This window comes from Buteo buteo, chromosome 27, assembly GCF_964188355.1.
Source record: "Buteo buteo chromosome 27, bButBut1.hap1.1, whole genome shotgun sequence".
NCBI lineage: Eukaryota > Metazoa > Chordata > Aves > Accipitriformes > Accipitridae > Buteo > Buteo buteo.
Window position 1 is genome coordinate 8583378 of NC_134197.1, and position 20642 is coordinate 8604019.

Here is a 20642-nt window from a genome sequence, read left to right on the forward strand (position 1 = left end):
CAAAGAACAATTAGATGGAATTTAATTTTGCTGCAATTGAAACATCTTGAAAGTGTAAAGATATTTACACAATGCAAGGCTTAAAACTAAACAAACCTATCCTTGCCCATACACAGAATGGGTAGACATGTTTCTTCTGGCCTTTAAAATAATACACATTCATCTCTGAGAACAAATCTGATTGTCTCAGGACATTTGCCTCAACGGATATTCTCAGGCTATTCTCTCTTCCTTTCCCCCTACACGCTCCCTTTTTTTAAACTTAATTATAGGAACATTTTCCAGCTTTCAGACGGGATGTATAAACAAAGCTGTGACCACTTGTGGCTATTAAAAATTCCAGAGAAGTTTTTGTAGGAGGACATCCTCCTGAATAGATTTATTTCACAGTGCAAAAACAAACTATATTTGCATTAAATTAAATCAGTAGAACTAGCTAGATTTGGTTGCTTCCTTCTTTTAACTACCTTACTGCATTAATCTTTGCTATTTAGTCACTGCTGAACATGCTCTAGCATAGGAGTGATCACACTTCCATTAAGAGGGGAAATAATCCCGTACAGAATATCCTTTCACATACAAAAAATTACCAGTCAGTGGTGTGAGGAATTTAGGACCGAGTTCATGGCTTGCAGAGTTATTTTGAGAGTTTTCAGTCACGAGGGACACTGTGGCCAGAAAGCGCATTAGTGGCCAAACCCAGAAGAGAACCTCAAACTCGCATCCATCGTTCTCATTGTTTTGCTGCTGGAAATCATACCATTACATGATGTTCCTGAAAATATTTTTCACTCTAGGATAAGGAGAAACTTTATAGGCAGGTTATAGTTAAGATATTGTCCTTTTGGGCTCCTAATAATATGTGGGGAGTAAAAAACCTAACAATATTAATCCTATTGTGACATGAAAATATGTTTTCCAGAATTTAGAGGAAACAGTTTCCCTCTGACATGACCCATTAAATCTTTATGATTTTTTCCCCCTTACTTCCACCGCAAGGTAGGTTTAATTATACCAGTGATTCACATTCTTTTTTTTTTTTTTTTTAAAGAACAAACAAAAGCATTGGAAGTATGCTTTCCAAAAAAATTGGAAGTATGAAATACATTTTTATTCTATACAGAAAAGACAGCAGGGTAACTGCACTACCAAGTGTCAAATCTTTTCTTTTAAAAAAACCCAACAGTATTTATTATAATCCATAAGAATTACTTCAAATAAAGCAAGATTATGTTTTTGTCCTGGTCAGAAATAGACATACATCATTAAATTAGCGTTAACATCACTAGTCAAGCAGAAAGTAGGCAGTTCCAAAATTGTAGAAAATCAGGGTCCAGATAACACTGCTTGGAGTGGGGAGGGAATCCAATCCACACATTTTACCTGTCTTCCAAAAAAAAAAAAAAAAAAAATAAAAAAAATTGGTTTCAGCTGTCATACACAGAAGAGTGGTGCCTCACCATGGCACCCGCAAATATGCTTTCGTCTATTAAGTATAAACCACAGCAAACGCGTTTCTTGAACCTGACGGAACAGGAATTTGAGCAAACAACTGCAGCATATGTATCCTTTACAAACTGTGTATCTAGATAACATGAGCAACAACAGCTGTGAAGTGGAAAAAAGAGTATAAAGGTTTTTCGTAGCTCTCGCATGAGCCACTAACCCTTGCTGCTAGCTATTAGTTGCCCTTCTTAACGGCACTGAAGCACAAATAGGTACTTTACAACAGCTTTCAGATCTTCACCTTGCTATATAGATATACCCATAGAAGGAAATGGAGAGACACCTACCTTGCTTTTTGGTTTCTAATTATGCCATTGACAGAGATATTTGCCATTTGAAAGCAGTATATGTTTAAGTTAATGAGTATTTCTTTTTTACTGTCCATGCTCTGTTATTTTTATGAACAGGCAGTACTGAAGGCCACAACTGCATTTTATTTACCTCCTTTATATCTTATATTCAATAATGCATCTTATTTCATCCTTTTGATGTATTTCCATTAGGAAGCCAAGTGTTTTGCAACAACAAAGTAAAAGAACCACCTCCAAGCAAATAAAGGAGCATCACTTGGGGATAAAGAAACAAAACCATACAGGCACCAGCTCTGAGCACAGGTATCAAGTTAGTACTGGCTCCCGTATGTTCCTGCATTGCTTTGCCACTTGCTGCTCCTGGATATATACAATCCTGCCTGGATCCTGTTTTTTCTGGGTTTGTTTTTTGCCAGTTTAGCAGGACAAATGGTTTCACTGAGGGACCACAGAATTGCCCGAGCCAACAACAGGCGCAGCAGAAACCCCTGGCAGCAGGGAGGTACAGGGGACAGCAATGCCCTCCATGTCAGCCAGCTCTAAAACCAGCTTAGCTCAGCTCCAAAACCCCACCTTTACAGGCTGTATTCTCTAAATCCTAAAAGTAGTTCAACCTGATATTAAAAATAGATAAGTGTGGATTTCCTTTTAGGAGCATTTTTCTTTTGAAGTCGCTTTACTCTTGCTTCAAGATCAGAAGATGCTTCTAGGCCAAATTTTCTTTCTAAAATATGTAAATACAAATTACTGAATATGAAAAGAAAGCTGAGTTTAATTTAACATTCTAAGTCTCTTACCCAAACACATTAATACTCACATTAATAATATAAAGTGTTAAAATATGCATGGCCATGCATATTTAAGAAGTGCAGAAAAAATTTATGCTACCTAGTGTGGAAATTATAAAGGGAGACATTGGCCACACTGTAGTTGTGTGTGTTTTGGGGAGGATTATGAACAGATTAGCACAAATACAGGAAATAGTACCCAAGATAACATGTGCCTTCATTAGCATCAATTACCAGTTCAAGAAATCTGGTGAATCACCATTCTGATTACAGTGTTACAGCTATACACTGTACTTATACTATCATCTTAACATCATAGTCACCTTTCAATAGGGAAAACAGTAACATCGAAGTAACATGGGATAAACATAATACTTTGCAGTGCCAAGCACAGTAAGTAAAAATGCAGTTGTCTTGCATTGTCTAGCTGTTTTAGGAACACTGGTGCGTTTATATTGCCTTAAAATTTTCTTACTTGGCTTTCAGCTTTTTAACAAAATTACTGCATCTGATTTCTTTTCCCCACAGCAAATAATGGGGAAGGGTGATCAGAATCAGCTTTGTGTAGTAACACCACCAGTATAAGTACAGATACTACCCTTCCAAAAATAAGAGGCCTCAAGCCTTTCCTTTACACTGCATCAGATCAACAAAACACTGTCAAACAACCAAATTACTCCCCCCAATACGTATGCTGCCAGGCAGAGTCTCACAGATAAATAATTTTGGGACAACTCAGTAATAATTTTCTCCCTGTGGAGCAACTCATATGAGCAGAACTGGAGAAACAAATAGATAGGTTACTTACTGCTACAGCTGAAGTCAAATAAATTTTCTGATCTTTGCATTTGAAAGCCTTTGCTTATATTACATTACAGTAAGCATTAGCACAAAATTTAGTCTTTATAGAGTAAAAGTCTGCAAATTCGGAATTTCTTTTGTTTACTTTCATAGCAAGATCCCGGTCACAAGAAATTTTAGCACCCGAGAGTGAGAGAATGATCCAGCAGTAATGCCAGGAGAGACCATGGGTAACAGCTGATAGCAAATAAAGTATCCACTTGCAACACAGAACAAAAGCCACTTTTCCTTCCCAAGGCTCCCACCTAAAATCAGGGTTCCCTCTCAGCATTATCTAAGAGGTGAAAGGAACAGATCACGATGCCAAGTATACACAGCATAGCTAAGTGACACATTAAAGATATCATGTATTTAATTGAAACCCTTCATTACAGTGCTAAGAAAGGGCAGCAAAAGAGCAGTGGATTTTGCTTGCCTGCAGCAGGAAGAGAATATTCTGAAATAAAAAAGCGTAGACGCAATAACGTTGCAAGAGTAAGATCTTTTAAGCCATAGAATAGAAGCAGCATGTACCTTTTGACTTGGGGCATTTATGAATTTGCCCGATAAATGTGTAGTGTATTACCACACAGAATTATACAAAGAATGGGATGGAAAGGGACTGGATGGTCCCATGACTAATTTCTACAACAGCAGAGTTCAATTCTGATTGAACCAAACATACAGACAATGCTGGCAGTAATTAAAAAACACTTTAGGTTTAAACAACTGCAAGAGGACAAAACTTTAGGTAAGCAAGCTTTAATAGATTTCCACTAAGTCTTCAGCAGACTGACATTATGCTATATAATATGAAGGCATTATCTAGTTCAAATCCAGATCAGAAAATTGGCAAAGAATATCCACCTTTGTGAGTTATACTACACTACCTTTTCATGTAAAATTGGAAATGGTTAGCACTGGACTACCTCCAGTCCATCAACCATCACTAAAGTTGCTCTCCTCTAAGGGAAAAAAAGTGGTCCTGTACATACTCTTCAGTTGACCAGCATGGGAGAGTGATCAGCACAGACTGCTGATGGAAAACAGGCAGAACAAGTGGAAGCCAATACAGACTGGGAAGCTGGATTGCTTGAACTACTGCTGCCACTGACCAGGATTTGGCTCTGTGTTGAGAGGGTTTGCGATGACTCCTAGCAACTCTGTGGAGTGTGAGGCAAAGTTTAAACTACTGATAGGAGAGCAAATCCCCCTCTGTCAACACCTTTTCCTTGTCAACCAGGACAGGACTCTCCCAACAATCCCAAGGAGTATGTGTGGATGAAAAGGAAAGCAGGGATACTCCATCTCCTGCTGGCACACAACTCCCAGTAGCCCCTGTGAACAACTGGACTAACCACAGATGTACTGTTGCCAATCTAGACTGCTTTCAGCTCCAGGATCCAAGCATCTCAGAGCAAGGATGGGACAACTCCTTCTGAAAGCAGAGATCATTTCATCATCTCTTGGGTGGGAAGAGGCAAACAAGAACACACTGATCCTTTCAGCTTTTGAAATGTTATGAGAAGGGAAAAAAAAAAAAAAGAAAAAAAACCTGTAGCAATGTGTTTCAGCTTTGCCATTACAAAATGGCTGTGTTTCCCACAGCACCCCCAATTACTGGGAAGAGGAAATGGTTGGCTGGCTATGTTTTTTCCTAGGATAGACCCTGGAAAAAGACTCAAAAAGCAAACACACCAGAGTAGTAGCAGACATTCCTGTCAGATCCATTTCGAGTGGCAGCATGGAAAATTGACAGGAATGTCGCTGAGCAGCTGCAGGGGGGTCCCAGAGCCCAGCCACTGCAGCCGCCCACCAGCAATACCCTCAAATCCTCCTCGAGATTCAGTCATCAGACCTACTGTGTTCCCAGCAAAACATTTGGGGCTCAGACAGTCTTTCTGTCACAAATTTCCAGTAACTACTCTTGGCAATAAGGGAGCTGCTCACTGTACTTCACTCATTAGTGGAGAGCATTAGCCAGTTATTTAGGATTGCTGGCTGTTTCTAAAGCACACAAATCCAATTTTCAGAAAAAGGAAGGCAAAGTTCATCCTTCTCCTTCCCCCATCCCTGCCTGACACAGCTCTGGAGTTAGATTTCAGAAGCAGTATTTATTGCAGAAGCTTTCTATTTATTCATTTTCCAAGATCAGTTGCACACTGAAGGAGGTGGAGCAACTGCTAGATTTGAAAGCAATCTTCATTCTCTGAAGAATGTCTCCAAAAGGCAGCTACAGAGCCATATAGGACTGCTCACCTATTAAGTAGCATTTACCTTCCCCCAAAACAAGACAAATTCCAGGATGCACAACATTGTGCACAATGTGATGTCCAACATTGTGTAAGCCTTCGACATTCCTGCAGTCTCCTCCAAAAAAGTAACCCTGATACCTGCTATGGAAACTGTTCAGCTGCAGTACTTGGGAGAGAAACACACTATAGGTAATACAGTATTTTGCTTCTTGGCCATCTTGGGCTTGAATTGCTCCAGCTTCTTGCTATTACATCAACAGGCCCATTGGCCACATGCCCTGTAGCCTGAGAGGGCACTAAGAGAAGTCAGGAATTTATTCATAAATTTGTTAGTGAAAGAATAGTAAGGCTTTGTTTAAGACCCTTCAACATTTTCAGATTCCTCAGAAAAGAGTATATTTAGCTTTTGTGAATTGTTGGCTGCCATCACACCATGAAACAATTAGCTTGACAGGTCACTAATCCAGATATAAAAGAGGTTTTTATCTGGTCCATTGATAAGAAGTTTGCTGGATGGATCCACTTACCCTGAGGTCAAACCCATGGTCTCCCAATCTTTGCTTGGCAAAAGACCATCGGCAGTTCATATCAAATCTGGCTCACCATACTTCCAAAGTAGAGCACATTCAGCATATGCCTGAATCCTTGTAAGTGCAGACATAAGTTCTATGTTACAAAAAGAAAGATTTTTCATATTCCAAGCAGACCTTCTGGCATTCTGATCAAAAACGCATTTGAATAAATACATTCTTCCTATTTAAACTTTCCCTTACAGTTTCAGTCAGATCTTCAAAAATATTACATTGCCCTTTCTAAGCTGCTTTTTTTTCTGCTCAGTGCTGGCAAAATCACTGCATTCCTTCCAGAGATCAGTGAAAAATAATCTGAACATACAATCTTTTGTACTTTATTTTCAAATAATTTAATCTTTTTTTTTCTCAGCTAAGTACTCAACAAGAAAAGAAACCATACCCCTACAACTTCAAAGATCTAAGCAATTTAGTTTTATTACTCTTGAGGTTTCTGACTTACAGCATATAAAATTCAGCATTGTCCCTAAAAATGAATAGAGATTTAAAAACTTTAAGCAACTAACTGGCATTCAACCCTCAACCTCTCTTTAAATCCACCAGCTCCTGCTGCTCCTATTAATAAACATTCTTTCTCAGATTTCCACTTCATCCTGCCATGCTCGAATAGGAAACATTTTTGTTGACTGGGAAACAATTGAGTAGGACCAAATGCTTTAGTTCTGCTACCCCTCAACATGACACAAAAGGTAACAATAAAAGATATCACTTCCTAAATGAGTAAAACCTACTTGCAGTCATCCTAAATTTGCCTTAGGGCAACCAGAAATACCAAATTGTAACTTCTGTTAAGCAGTCTGTAGCAACAGTGTCTGCAACTCTGCCAATACAGCTCATGCAGTAAGTAGTAAGAAAACTTGTTAATGCAGTTTAGAGATTCTTTTGTATTTCACAAACATGGACAATACGTCAGCGAGTACAAAACACCTGGAGAATACCATTCACTTCAGATCAACTTTTTATTGTTTTCTTTCAACCACTGAGAAAAGTGGTTGGTAATAAAATTGGTGGCACTATTAAGCATAGATTTTTGTCACCAACAATCATCTAATCCTGACAGCATATATCTAGACAGGCAGCAGTCTACAGTCCACTTCAAAATTATACAAAAACTAGTTCTTCAGTTACAGCATCTGTCCTACCATCTTTTCAACGCCTTAATAAATTGGACCTCAAAACTTTGTTAAAATATTTGAAGCTCGACCAGAACACCTGAGTGCCATACCCAACTGAAGCTGCAGATGTTTAGCCAGTATCTCTAAATGCCCAGAAGCTAGTTCTGAAAGATTACATTTTGATCCTTTAAAGAAAAAAGGTCAACAAAAATCATTGTTATACAAGTTTTTAATCAGGCTGTTAGATTCCATTAGATTTGATTGCAAGTATTTTATCATGAAAGTTTACAACTGCTAAGACAAATGGAAGCATCTAATTTTTCTTTTTCCTGAATTCTTCCACAGCTGTACGTTAAAAAAATGTCTTATCATATGCCAAAGAACCTCAAAGCATAATTAAGTACAAGCTTACTATCAAAGGAAGTCTAGCCATCCTGCATTACCCTAGCTAAGAACTTATGAAAATAAAATCTTATCATAAATTTTCCATTTTAGATGCCAGGCTGGTCACTAATGAAATCTAAAAATATTTTCTACTAATTTAATGATGATGTACATACGTTCATTAAATACTGCAGCATGCAGCTTTGCATGGCACACATAACATGCTCATACTAAATAGATGACATAGTTTCCATAAGAATTAGTAGCAATGGAAAATGACAACTTATACAGACCCGCAGAATATAATCACGACATTGTTCATTAATGCCTGCCACCACTGTTAACTCTATTCCAGAAAGTCTCAAGAGGAAGCTAGATATAGTAGCAGAAGCTGATGAACTTTCAGCTGCAAGGGGGTGGGAGGGAAAGGAAGCAGACCGATTAGTTGAATAGATTTATTGTATGCACATATTCTATGTTAAAACCCTGTATCTACTACAACATAAATTTTTTTGAGTCATTTGACTGTTCACAATTCAAATACAGGAAAACGCTATCAGGCTAACATGTGTTTGTTCAGCAGGAAACCTTTTCTTTAAAATGTAAAATGAGGTAGTGAAAAGCCAAAACTTTGCTAGAATTATCATACTATTATTTCTCAAATGTGAAAAGGACCTTTTGATGTTCTCCCGTCGTATTAGAAAACCATCTCCTAAGTCCGTATGAGCTCCAGAGAAAAATACAATGCAGTTAACAGTTGAAATGCAGTGTTCTCTCTCTCTCAAAGATTTAAGACATTATCATACTACTTTCTTCAGTTTAGCTAGCAGATCTTATACTCAAGCCACGAATATTTTCTGAATTTTCCTTATAATATATCACGAATATAGCCAAAGCATCTTAAAGCAAATCTGTAAGCAAAGTTTCTTATTCTTGTTGCTGTATTTTAATGGTCTTTGACATTGACAGAGTCTACATACAACCAATTTTGCAAAATGCACTATAAGTTGACCTGCGCTTCAAGAAAACAATTAAACTGAAAGAGATTCCTTTAGGCTGTTCACAATCCACATAAAGATCATAACCCTTAAAAATCGTGAGAAAAGGACTCTGACTACCATACTTGCAAAACAAGGCTAAAATGAAGTAGTACTGCTCATTTAATCACTGCAATGTCAAAAAAAAGAGGGAAAGCAAATTATTTGCCTTGTATTAATTTATAATACGTTATTAAAAAAGAAGATTAAATAAAAAGAAGATAAAATACACAAGTGTTTGGGAGAGGAAACAATCTGACCAAAGCCCGAACATAGGTACATAACATACATCACCCAATGCAGTAATAGAGCAAAATAAGTGTTATTTCCTTAATTAAACAGAATAAGAAGAAACACATCCCAATTAAAAAAAAAAAAGTTTGGTTGCACGTTTACAAAACACACTGACAGTGAATTAATTCAGTTATCATGCAAATAGTATCAACTGTTATTGTCACTCGTCCACAGACTGCAGCAGTCCTGCCACCGAAACAAAACTTCGTCATTCTTACAACTGGCATCGGTGACAACGGTCAAGAACTCCAAAAATGATTACATTTTACATTGCTATGTGGACATCGGATATTTTTGCATTGCAACTGATTTGTGTTAGAAGTGTTTTGCCTTCAAAAGCACAGTGTTTTGTCCACATTTCACTTCCACTTTGAAGTCACAGATCAGCTCCTACTAGCTCAGGAAGGAAAATAAATTGTTGTTGTTGTTATGTTCTAGCACTGTGGGGCAAAACGCCAGGCTGTCTGGCAGCCAACAGACCGACCACAAATCTTTCTCCTTTTTTTTCTCCCCTTTCCCCCCCCAATAAAAGAATTATCAACAACCAATTAAGGCGCATGGAAAGGAATGCACTAATACTGTCCAGGATTATGCTTGAGACAGTAGTTATGTTTTAAAGTTCCTGTCACTGTCACTAGTAATGGAAATAACTTACAGTATTTCAAGCTAGCTCTTCCAGACAATTAGGACTTATAATTTGTATACTATTGTCATTAAACTTATTAAATTAGACTAGCATAATTACAAACCAATTGAGTAACGACATTCAAAACTAAAGACTCAGAGTAATAGTAAAAGAATTCTGAAATTCAGGTAGCCATGTGATCGACTTGATTGACAAGTTACGTTTGGAAAGAAGGTTTGGAAAGCAAGCAAGATACCTAAAGGACAGTGCATTTCTACACTGGCATCACTAGTCTCAAGTAACTAAGAAACAGGATGACTGGCTACAATTATAAAGAAATTTGAGAAATATGACCTTCTTAACAAGGAAAAAAAAATAACCGAAACTGTTTTGAAAGAAAAAAGTATGCATTATTTTGATCATCGTCAGTTATTCTCACCATTCCATATACCTGCTGTATCGCTCACTTATTTTGTTTAATCTCAATCCAAGGCATCATCTACAGCATTGGAAGCACCAAATATACCAAAGGTAAACCAAACTCTATAGAAAAATATTAGGCTTCTCCCCTCCTCACATACTTAGGCTCTGTAAAACAAAGACTAGCAAAACACAGCATAAGTGAAATCAGTAAAATCAAAACTGAAATACTCCACCTTGGAGCTTTACATATTATACCAACACTTTAAAGAGAATAAAGAATTTTTTTTAACTAAAACCTTGTACTATGAATGAAAAGCTGATATCTTCTTCCATAAGTAATCTAAAAGAATGGCCACCTTCCCACTCCAATCAGCTAACTTCATTTCTGTTTAAAAAATAAACCAAGAACTCTTAGATGACTTAAAGGCTACAGAAAAATCTGAAGGCGTTTAAGTATTTCAGGATGGGATTTATGGCAGAGTTCTGAAATGGATACTCCTAGTTCCTGTTGCTTTTACTGGAATATTTTTATAGAGAGTCACTTTTTTCCCACCCTACCCTTTTCCTTTACTGAATTTCCACACAATAACTTAGATTTGACCATCACCGGACATCTGAACAACAATAAAAAAAAGTTACAGCTGGATCCTGTATTAGTCCCAGCTGCACAGGATCTTTGGCTGCCTTCAGAAAACAAGAGAGCCAATAGGAAAACAGTAGGAGAACTTCTTTTAGCAGCTTACCTTTGAATAAATTGTTTTTCCATATGCTACTACAACAAACTATTTTACTACTCAATTCAAACTGAAGTTATTCTTCCTAGTTTTCATCCCTTTTCTAAAAAAATTAAAAAAAAAAATTCTTCTTCAAAAACCTTTACTACAAAATGCCAAAAAATAATCATCTCCATATGGTCTTTCAAGTCTAACATACCACAATGGATATATCTGCCAAGTCCACCCACCCACAGGCTCCATAAACTTTAGAGTATTATTTGTATTTAATTTGGATTACCAATTTCACCCAACCTTTCCCCTTCATAACACATTACTTTTTCAGGCTTACAACACAGGTAGAAGATACAAAAGGAAAATAAGTTTTCAGCAAAATAAGAACAGTAACATAACGTATACTCTCTTTACTCTGGATATCAGTGAATTCACAGTGGTAGGACTTGAACTAGTCTTCTTTTTATGTTTGCTCTTATAAAATATCACCTAATCTTTTAAAACATTCATGTGATACTATGTCATTTATTGGTACAAGACCAAGACTAAACATTGCAGTCTTTCCAACTTAACATTGCACAAAATGAGACTGAAGAGAGTTACATGTATTTCGATTTTTTAAAAAATCACTGGGGGTGGGGAAGCTTCCTCTTAGATATTTACAAAAAGAAAGTTACTATATTTAATGCACAAAAATCCACTTCCTATAGCCAAAAAAATAATCAACTCCATATGCTCCATTTATCTGTCCTCGCTAAAACATCTACAGCAAACTTGAAATGTCACAAGCTGCCTAGAAAGGTTGACCTCACGTAATACATAGAAAATAGGCTTAAAACCCAGTCTGAGATTTCCAGATTACAGAATTAATCAGCAACACCTACAGGAAGAACAAACTAGTCACATACCTGAAACCTTTTATCTCTCCCTTCTGTGACAGCAAATGTTTTCATAGACACAATGGCCATTTCTCCAAACTTTGCCTCTGACTAACCTTGGCTACCAGTTTCAACTTCCACTTAGGAAACAGTTTCTATACAAACCGCAATTCAGAAATAGCAGCACAAATGATAAGACATGTTGGGAAAACAAACACAGATACTCTCCTTGTCCCCACATGAATGTTAGATGATGCTTAAAAATGCTGTAACTAACTGATACGGTAATTTTAATAACTAAAAGGGTGGTACAGTAGGGCAAAACTGACTTGCAGAAGAGCAAGTTAAATAATAATAAAGTTCTGTAAAATAAAAAAGTTACTTTTGAGACTATAAACATATACTTCCATAATACAGACTACCCATTTAGGCATTTACGTGACAGATACCACATGCAAAATGAGTTTTCCTGAATTAGCGTATAGTGGGGTTACAAAATGCAAAACTCAACTAAAGATTGCTTCAGTCTTATAGAGGCTCTTGAAGGTATACTCCTGAAATACTCTTGATTTGGGTGGGTCCCAAGTAGAACCCTTTCAGTTAAGAGAAAAACAAAATTTAAAAAATTAGAACCAAAATAAGAAAAACTTAAAAGGGAGAACCACAAAACCATATATAGATATACATTCACCTACCCCATGCAATAAAGTCCACAGACCTACTATAATGGATCATCAGCCTGCACAGTTTGTACACAGTAGCTCCTGTGTGGGCAATCAGAAACAGCTGAGCGCTTTATATGTACAAGAAAGGGGTCAGGTCCATTTGGTCTTCTGAAGAAGGACGCAGAATGGTCCTATGTAGAACCAAGCCCCTGTCCTGTATATGTTAGGAGTTTCATGGTCAGAGAATGCATTTAACTTGCAAGGTTCTTCCCAAGGAACAGAGTTTCTCTGTAACAGAGCCACCATCTCTTCTTACAGCCACTCAGTTTAACCTCAACTTCCTGGGAAAACTTTTCTCCACATCCCCTAGCTGGCCAGTGATGAGATGCTGAAACAAAAACATGCAGCAGAGCTTTACAAATTCAAAAATTGCATTTGCAAGTGGTCATAGTTGTACTTAGAGTACACAGCCTGGTGGGAAAATTCCTCCTCGGTGTATTAGAATGACTAGGCAGGAAGTTCATTAGTCCAAACTTACATGAGCAAGAAAGAAAAAAAAACGTATTTGGAATCTGAATATAAGAAATACTGCTTCAAGCGACCATAATTCCTTGTTTTATAATATCCAATGCAATGACAAGTGTCCCTTTTGACAATTCCTCCTCTTTTGTCATAAGACACCAGGAGCTGTTTATGTCAGAATTTGACCCTACATACAACACTGCTTATGACCTAAACAAGGATCTTATTAAGGAACATGTTATCTACAGTACATGAAAGCAAAACTGCAACAGCAAATAAAGACTCTTAAATAACTGGAATTAAACAAGAAATCAACTGGAATGGTATTTTGCAATATGAATCAGATAGTAAAAAACCAAAACAAACAAACAAACAAAACAACCAACCAAAACCACCACACATCTCCATGCTAGAAGTTACACTGACAATTAATGAGGCAGTTTTATAAAAACGTAGAGGTGACTCATTAAATTATTACATCTCACAGTTCCTCTTAGAGAAAACCGTAAGAGGCAGTTCCCTTACTTACACATGCCAATTTTTTCAGCCTTTTTTTGTGCGTGCATGTGTGAGAACAAGAGTGAGCACAAGAGGGATTGGATACATTTCTTTTCCTACCCATCAACTCCTTCTGCCAAAGTACGCCTAGCGTAGCACTTGATTTTAATCTAATTTGACTGAGGAGTAGATATTCCTACAAGCTGTGTGAGAACCAGTAGCTGGGTAGAAGACCCACTAAAATTAATTCCCAGAGTTATTGTTCAGCCTCTTCCATACCCTGAGAGTCAGTAGACTTGTGTTTCATTGTTTTCACACAGCTTTTTTGTTTTGTTAGAAACTCAAGGTATTACACCTAAAAATCAACAAGTTTCTCCTTTTGTATTAAGGACCTGCATCTGCAAAGAACAGCAGCAGGTCCTCAAATCCAACCAAGCCCTTGGATATGATAGTGAAAGCCAGACTTGAATTCAGATTCAACTTTCACGAATGAACTGATCTTCAATTCTTGTTGAAGAATTGTCTTACGGAATTCAGAAGAATTATTAGTTAATAGTCTTGCAGTAAAAGTTATCCTTGTTGGTACAATTTCCATTGGGTTGCTAAATAACAGGATCAGTTTCACAGTTCTTCCATATACCTGGCATGAGGTGACTATTTCTTTTTATAATAAACAGAACATGTGAAAATGAGGCTAATTAGTAAAACATGCCAAGAAGCCAGACCTGTTGAAAAATTAGATCAAAGATCTTCAGTACTCCATATCCTAGATTAGATTCTGATTCAGATTTCACAAGCTTCCAGCATGCAACATTTCCTGTTAACTCCATGAGATCCTATTGAATTTATCAAATACTTTTTTCCTAGGAAACACTAGATAATGTTTGTGTTTGCCTTTTAACATGTCAACTTCTATTGGAAAACCTATCCACTTACATCATACCTATGTATAAGCAGATATCAGAACTTCAACGAAATTGTGGAAGCCACTATGCATCACTTTATTTTCCTTAAATAAAACTTTGTATTACCAAATAATGGTTTTAAAGAACCTCAGAAAGTAATGAAATAAATATGACACAGATGTTCACACACAAAAAAAAAAAAAGAAAAAAAAAAGCATGTTTTTACTTCATAGCAACCAAATAGGTCAAGCCATTTCCTTCTTCAGGCAAATCTCAAAGGACCACAAAACACATGATTTTCTAGTGGATTTTGTGTGTCTATCCCACTAAGAGGAAACACTGCTGTCCAAAAAATTTGCAATACTAAGCTTTCCCATGAAATTGTTGGAATTAAAAGAAGGAAGTAATATGCAATTAAAACCAATTTGCTAGATGTTAAAGTTATACAAATGGCATAATTGAATACACTTTTACTACATAAGTCACATACCTCTCCTATACAACATATTGCTTTAAAAGAATACAGAGTGAAGAAGTCAGAAATACCAATGTTACGTCTGTTCACATAATTTTTCCTTTGCTTCTCTAAATCTTAAAGTAAAATATCACATGTTCTTCATGTCCAGGGAATTCCTGCCTTACAGTTCTCTATAAGTTGACAGGTTTTTCTAATAAGCCAGCTGCTACGTACTTATTTTTATCCTCTGAATGAAGCACATGGTCAACGACTCCAAACTCTTCACTAAAATAAGTGCAATCCTTTCATACATGCTTAAGAACTCACGAGCTACAGGTAGACAAAGCAAAGCAGACATCATTAACTATCACTTTACTTTTAAAAGGAGGAAAAAATTCATATAGATTCATTCAATTATCACAAAACACTATCCTACATGCTGGCTAGTCCCACGCAGGAGTCTACAGCGAATGTCACGTGATCCCACAACCTGATTAAATCTGTTTGTGTGTTCAAACAGGAAAATTAATGTGGCATAGGAGAACATAACTTATTTCATAACTTTTAGATTGCAAAATTGTTCCAACACTTTTGCATTGCCCTTTTACCGCCATTTTGATTACAACTTTTCTACAGACTATTTTTTAAGAAAGAATAAATTATAACAACTCACTCTTTACTTGTCAATAACCACTCAGGATGTCAGCATGCATCCACAGACATCAAAAAAAGTAACTGGGTGGAAACAACATTAAGAGCTCTGTTTTAGACTCATTAAGCTTAAGATGACAATTATGCAATCCTAAGATGTCAAACAAGCCAACATTTTAGCTGGGACAGATGGTACTGGATCCAGAGCACACAGTATATGCTGTGAGTCATCAGTTTAAATACGATAGTTCCATTTTTATTTGCAAATTTGATTATCCAGAAACAAGATGTAGAAAGAGAGCATTAAACTAAGCACAGGGTCCTGCAAATCTTCACAAAAAAGTTGGAAGCAGAAAGATCATCTTCCAACTGAAAAAGCGATTAACAAGATAAGAGTGGAACGAGGGGAGAACAGTCAAAAAAGCCAAAAAAAAGAGCAAGATTTCAAAAAGAAAAATATAGTAAACAGTACTAGAGGCAGCTGGCAGGACAAAGAGGAGGAAGGGAATGTACTGAGTATAAGGGGTCAGGACAAGTGTAGAAAGGACCTAGGATGAACCTGGAGGAGATACTCTTCAGACAGTGACTGCAAACAACTCATTCAATGACTTTCAACATGAAAAGGAGATGGGGCAGTAGTTCAAAAAGTAAGTGGGGCCAAAGATGGGGTGTAAAAAGAAACAGACTAAAGCATGTTTGCATTGGGAAGGAAAGAAAGAGAGCAAAAGATAGCAGCAGATAAGATGGAGCTACAGTATAAGCAAAACAATTTAAAACCTTTCTGTTGTACTAGGAAAGGAGAGACTTATAGGACAAAAAAGAAGAAGAAAGAAGAAGAAACTGGAGGAAAGCCACAACATATTTAATTCATTTTCCCTTGAAAAAGTGTTCAAAATCCTGTAAAGAAAGAAGGGGAGGCGATAAATATGATGGGATTAAGAAATTTGATGTGAACTGCAGAATATATCTTGGACAACAGTGTGTTGCCTCAAGATCTGCAGCCCCTCAACTGGTAAAAGCTTTTGTAACTCCAGTGATAGTAAAAGATTGCAATATCCATTCAGCAACAGTAGCACATGGGGAGCCCACTCTCACGTGGCTATTACTATGATTCCCAGACATTGTTCTGCAAAGTACACTCAGTTCCTGTAAGTAAATCCTACAGCTTGCTTTCCTAGATGTAATAGTACACACAGATGCTATGTTATAGGCATACTGTTCCCCTAAATCCATGGCATGCTTACACTGCTGAGCACAAGCCACCAAATACCATTATACAACAATACATACAGTTTGGCAATCGACAGCCTCTGGAAATTGTATCAGCAAAAATTTCACGTTTTCTTCCAAGTCACAGCTAAAAATATTGAACATTAGGCTAAGAAAAAACTTAATGTGTTACTGCAATTAACAGGCCCATTTTCTGATACCACCAGAAATAACTAGTATTTAGAACATAATTATTAATATTTTATTATGGCATTTTTTTATTAGCGCGATAACAGATTTAATGGGTTGGGGGGGGCTAAAAATTAAGATACTACTGAGCTCACAGGTAATCTGTACAAATAGGAGATTAGTTTAGCATGAAGAAATATTTATTTAGCAAAAAGAGACTTAGTGTGAAGCTCTGCTGGCTGACAAAAGTCCTATTTGTGTCATTTAGGTTTTTGTGTTCTATCTCTGTATCTGCTCTCTTTCTCTCCCTAGAATCAATCCATGTGGTTGACCTAAGTCAGGTGCATTTTTATATTCTTGGCATTTCCCAAGAGTGCTATTTAAGAGTACAAGCCCTCCTCTAAAGAACTTTTGGGACAACTTTTTAAAACTACCAGTACAAGCTACCAACTTTGATGAGGAGGGAGTGAAACATATTCAACATTCTTTTGTGTTAAAATACATTTCTTACTTTAAAAGTTTCTTTTTTATAAACAAAACATGCAGATTTAGTCTTCAATGCAGAGCAAATGTTTATAACCATGAGGAGGCCACATGGACTCTTCTACCTTTAACGTCTACCTTGGAAAGATAATATAAAGTGAAAAGAACTGAACAGATCAGGCTACTCGTCTCAAAGTGGTATATACATATTTAATCAATTTTAAAACATTTTTTTCTAAGAAAAATTTGGGCGTTTCATTACATTTAACAGCTTTTACCTACAAATGGATAACTGCTTTGCCCTGCAGGAGAACAGAAGCCATCTTGCTAAATCTGGTTTGGCAGCAAATCCATTCTTCTGAATCCTCTGCGAGATGATCTGGTCTTTCGGTCTAGTTCCTCGTGAACGGCTGTCTACATAACAGAATCAACGTGCTACCTGGCACCATCACAGGCAAGTACAGCCAACAACTAACAGAGCTTGGCAACTAAACTGCTCTCTCCCCAAAAAAGCTTCAAAATTCAGAAATAAAGCACAGAGTTTGGGGAACAGTAGGGAAAGCTCAATGCCATAATTTGTGCTATAATTTGGTCTACTTGACAAGTAGAAGCAGGATTTTAATCTTTCGTCATGCCTGTTTAGAGCCCTTCATAGAGACAGCTTAAAACAAACATACATACAGAAGCTGGTGAGTACTCAAATCTTGAAGTCTTTTCCAAGAGGAATGGCACAGAGTTGAATTTGGGGGACTACAAAGCCCCTGCATGACTGGACTCAAATTCAGAAAAACAAAGAGAAGTACTATTCTGTGCCTTCAGCAGTGACTGTTTATACATTTCGACGTTATACAGAAGATCACTTACTGCTAGCAAGTAAGTAACCATACCACCTGCTGCCAATAGCACTATTCAACACGAGGATCCCAGTTCACTGGTACCACCACCAACAGTAAGCATGCAAGAAAAGCTTCAGTCAAATCACAAAAGATGCAGTTTTTAAACCAAGTGAGGAGAGGGAGGAGGAGAAATTTCCTGGATTAAGTGAACCACAGAGATATTTTAATCAGAACACAAAAGAAGGTTGAGACAAACACCAACTGACTCGGATCATATCACATCAATAATCCATGCACAGAGCCTCTGCTGAAATCAATGGGAGGCTTGTGCGTAAGTGGATTGTATAATATAAATGCATGCCCCTATTTAGGGCTCCACATACAAAAGAGAAAGCAGTACTAAGAACAATTCCCTTCATTAACATTTCTCTTCCATCAAGTGCTTCTAAAATAATAAATCCTAACGTTACACAGCTCTGTTTTCATTCACAGTTTTTATCAGAGGTGGTAAAACAACTGACCCCATTTGACAAATAAGGGAACTGAAGCATAGGATGCAAATTAAATTGAAGAGCAGGGCAGCAGGCAGAACTGAACTGGGAATAGCAGTTTACCTTCTGAATCACAGTTTAATGTCCTAGATATTTAGATGTTTATCTAGTTCAAGTCTCTAATTAGGGTGATCCTGTGCAGTCCTCAAATGATTCTGCATACTTCCTAAAGTACCTGTGCACAGTGATATGCTTATCTCCATGAGTTTCCCACTCAATGTCATCTTTTTTTTTTGAGGACTGCAAATGTCCTGCAGAGGTTCAAAACACTAGACTGCCCTGATCAGACTGCCCTTGTACCCCAGAAGTCTCACAACTCAGTGGCAATAAAGGACTTCTAAATTGGCTGCCAAATGCACACTTTCCACATGCTTACTACTCTTAAAAAAAAAAAAATTAAAAAATATAAATTTACTTTCAAGTCAAAATACCAGTTCATTAGCTGGAAATGACCTAACTAATCCTGGTGTTCCAAACTGACAGCAGTCCATAAGAAAAAGCCAGACTGGATCTCTATTCAAGAAAAAAGTGCAATACTCACAAGAAGCCAGTGTAAAACTGGTTGCAAAAAAATTTCCAGTCTTATTAGTCTACAGTTGTTTACAACAAAGCCAAGTAAGGATGAACATAAACTATACTGTAATTTGACCCAAAAAAAGCAACATGTTCATTAATGTGACATGAAGTTATAAATAAAAGAATAGTTTCACTTGCATGCTAGGTAAAAATCTGACTTCACCTATAGAACCAGCCTTTAGCTAATATAGACGGTCTCCTCCCAAGGTCCTGAGTACTTTTCCTCCCATGAAAATCCAACTTTAAAATGCTTAACGCCTCATGAAAGATTGATTCAGCAACACATCCACTTTCTAGTTTACATCTTGCATGTGATTAAGGACTATATTACACAGGGTTAGTGCCAATAACAAGCATGTCATTTCCCTTAACTACAGATGCAAGTCCATAATACTGTGAAAATAACATATTTTGAGTTGAATGAGCTTTCTGCTCTTTACAATTACAGTGTTCAACTGTTTTGAATAATAACTTTTCAGGACCGGCTTGTTTTGTCTTTTGTTTTCCTTTTTCAGATTTTTTTTTTCTTAAAAGAGCTAAGTCTATCACTGACAAAATGAGCAGAAATGCCTGCTGAGAAATGGCCACACTTCCAGACAACTGCTGGAAGAATTATTTTTCTGATTCATCACAGCATTTTTTTTTTCGAGTTGTCAAAACAAACACCACACCCACTTGATTTCCGAGTTCTGGGTAATTATATTCAGAATTAGCAAGCACCGTGCAACTATTAATCATACAAGGCTTAGCCCTTACTTTACCTATTTAGAAATCAACCAATGCATTCAAACACAGTATGTTTAGCATTTTATTTAAGATACATCCTCATCACTTCATTCTACACCACCACCACCAACACAGTCACAGACACAGAGAATATAGGGCAGTCCATTCAGTCAATCCCTCTGCCCCAAGGCAGGATCAGCTACTCCTCAGCCACCATTATCGCTGATGATACACAAGAACTGGTTATTTCAGGCAGCAGCTTTACACACGCACTCACAAAACACATTATAAATTAAAGGAGGGAAGCGAGTTGCAAGTCTGCACTGCCTCAAACTGGGACGGTGCGCAAGCCGGTCTCCGAAAGATAAAAATTAAAAATAAAAGCTCCCCCAAGATGCGAGTCCGGATTTCCTAAAAGTAGCATCTGCCAGCATTAACACCCCTGCCTTCAGAAACAGTTCACCTTGTTTAAACTGGATGAACCGCCCCGTGATTATCACCGAGCCTCCATTAAGATGACACACACAAACAGAGCCCTCGCAAAGCTTAATTATTCTTTTCACTGCTCGTACGCTGCCAGACACACACTTTTTTCTTTCT

The 20642-nt window shown here is 37.2% G+C and overlaps 1 protein-coding gene across 1 annotated transcript in view; it reads right to left on the reverse strand.

The window, feature by feature from the left end:
- Positions 1–20642, reverse strand: part of CYTH3 (cytohesin 3) — a 53027-nt gene that overhangs the window by 31512 nt on the left and 873 nt on the right. The gene's annotated exons all lie outside the window — the stretch shown is intronic.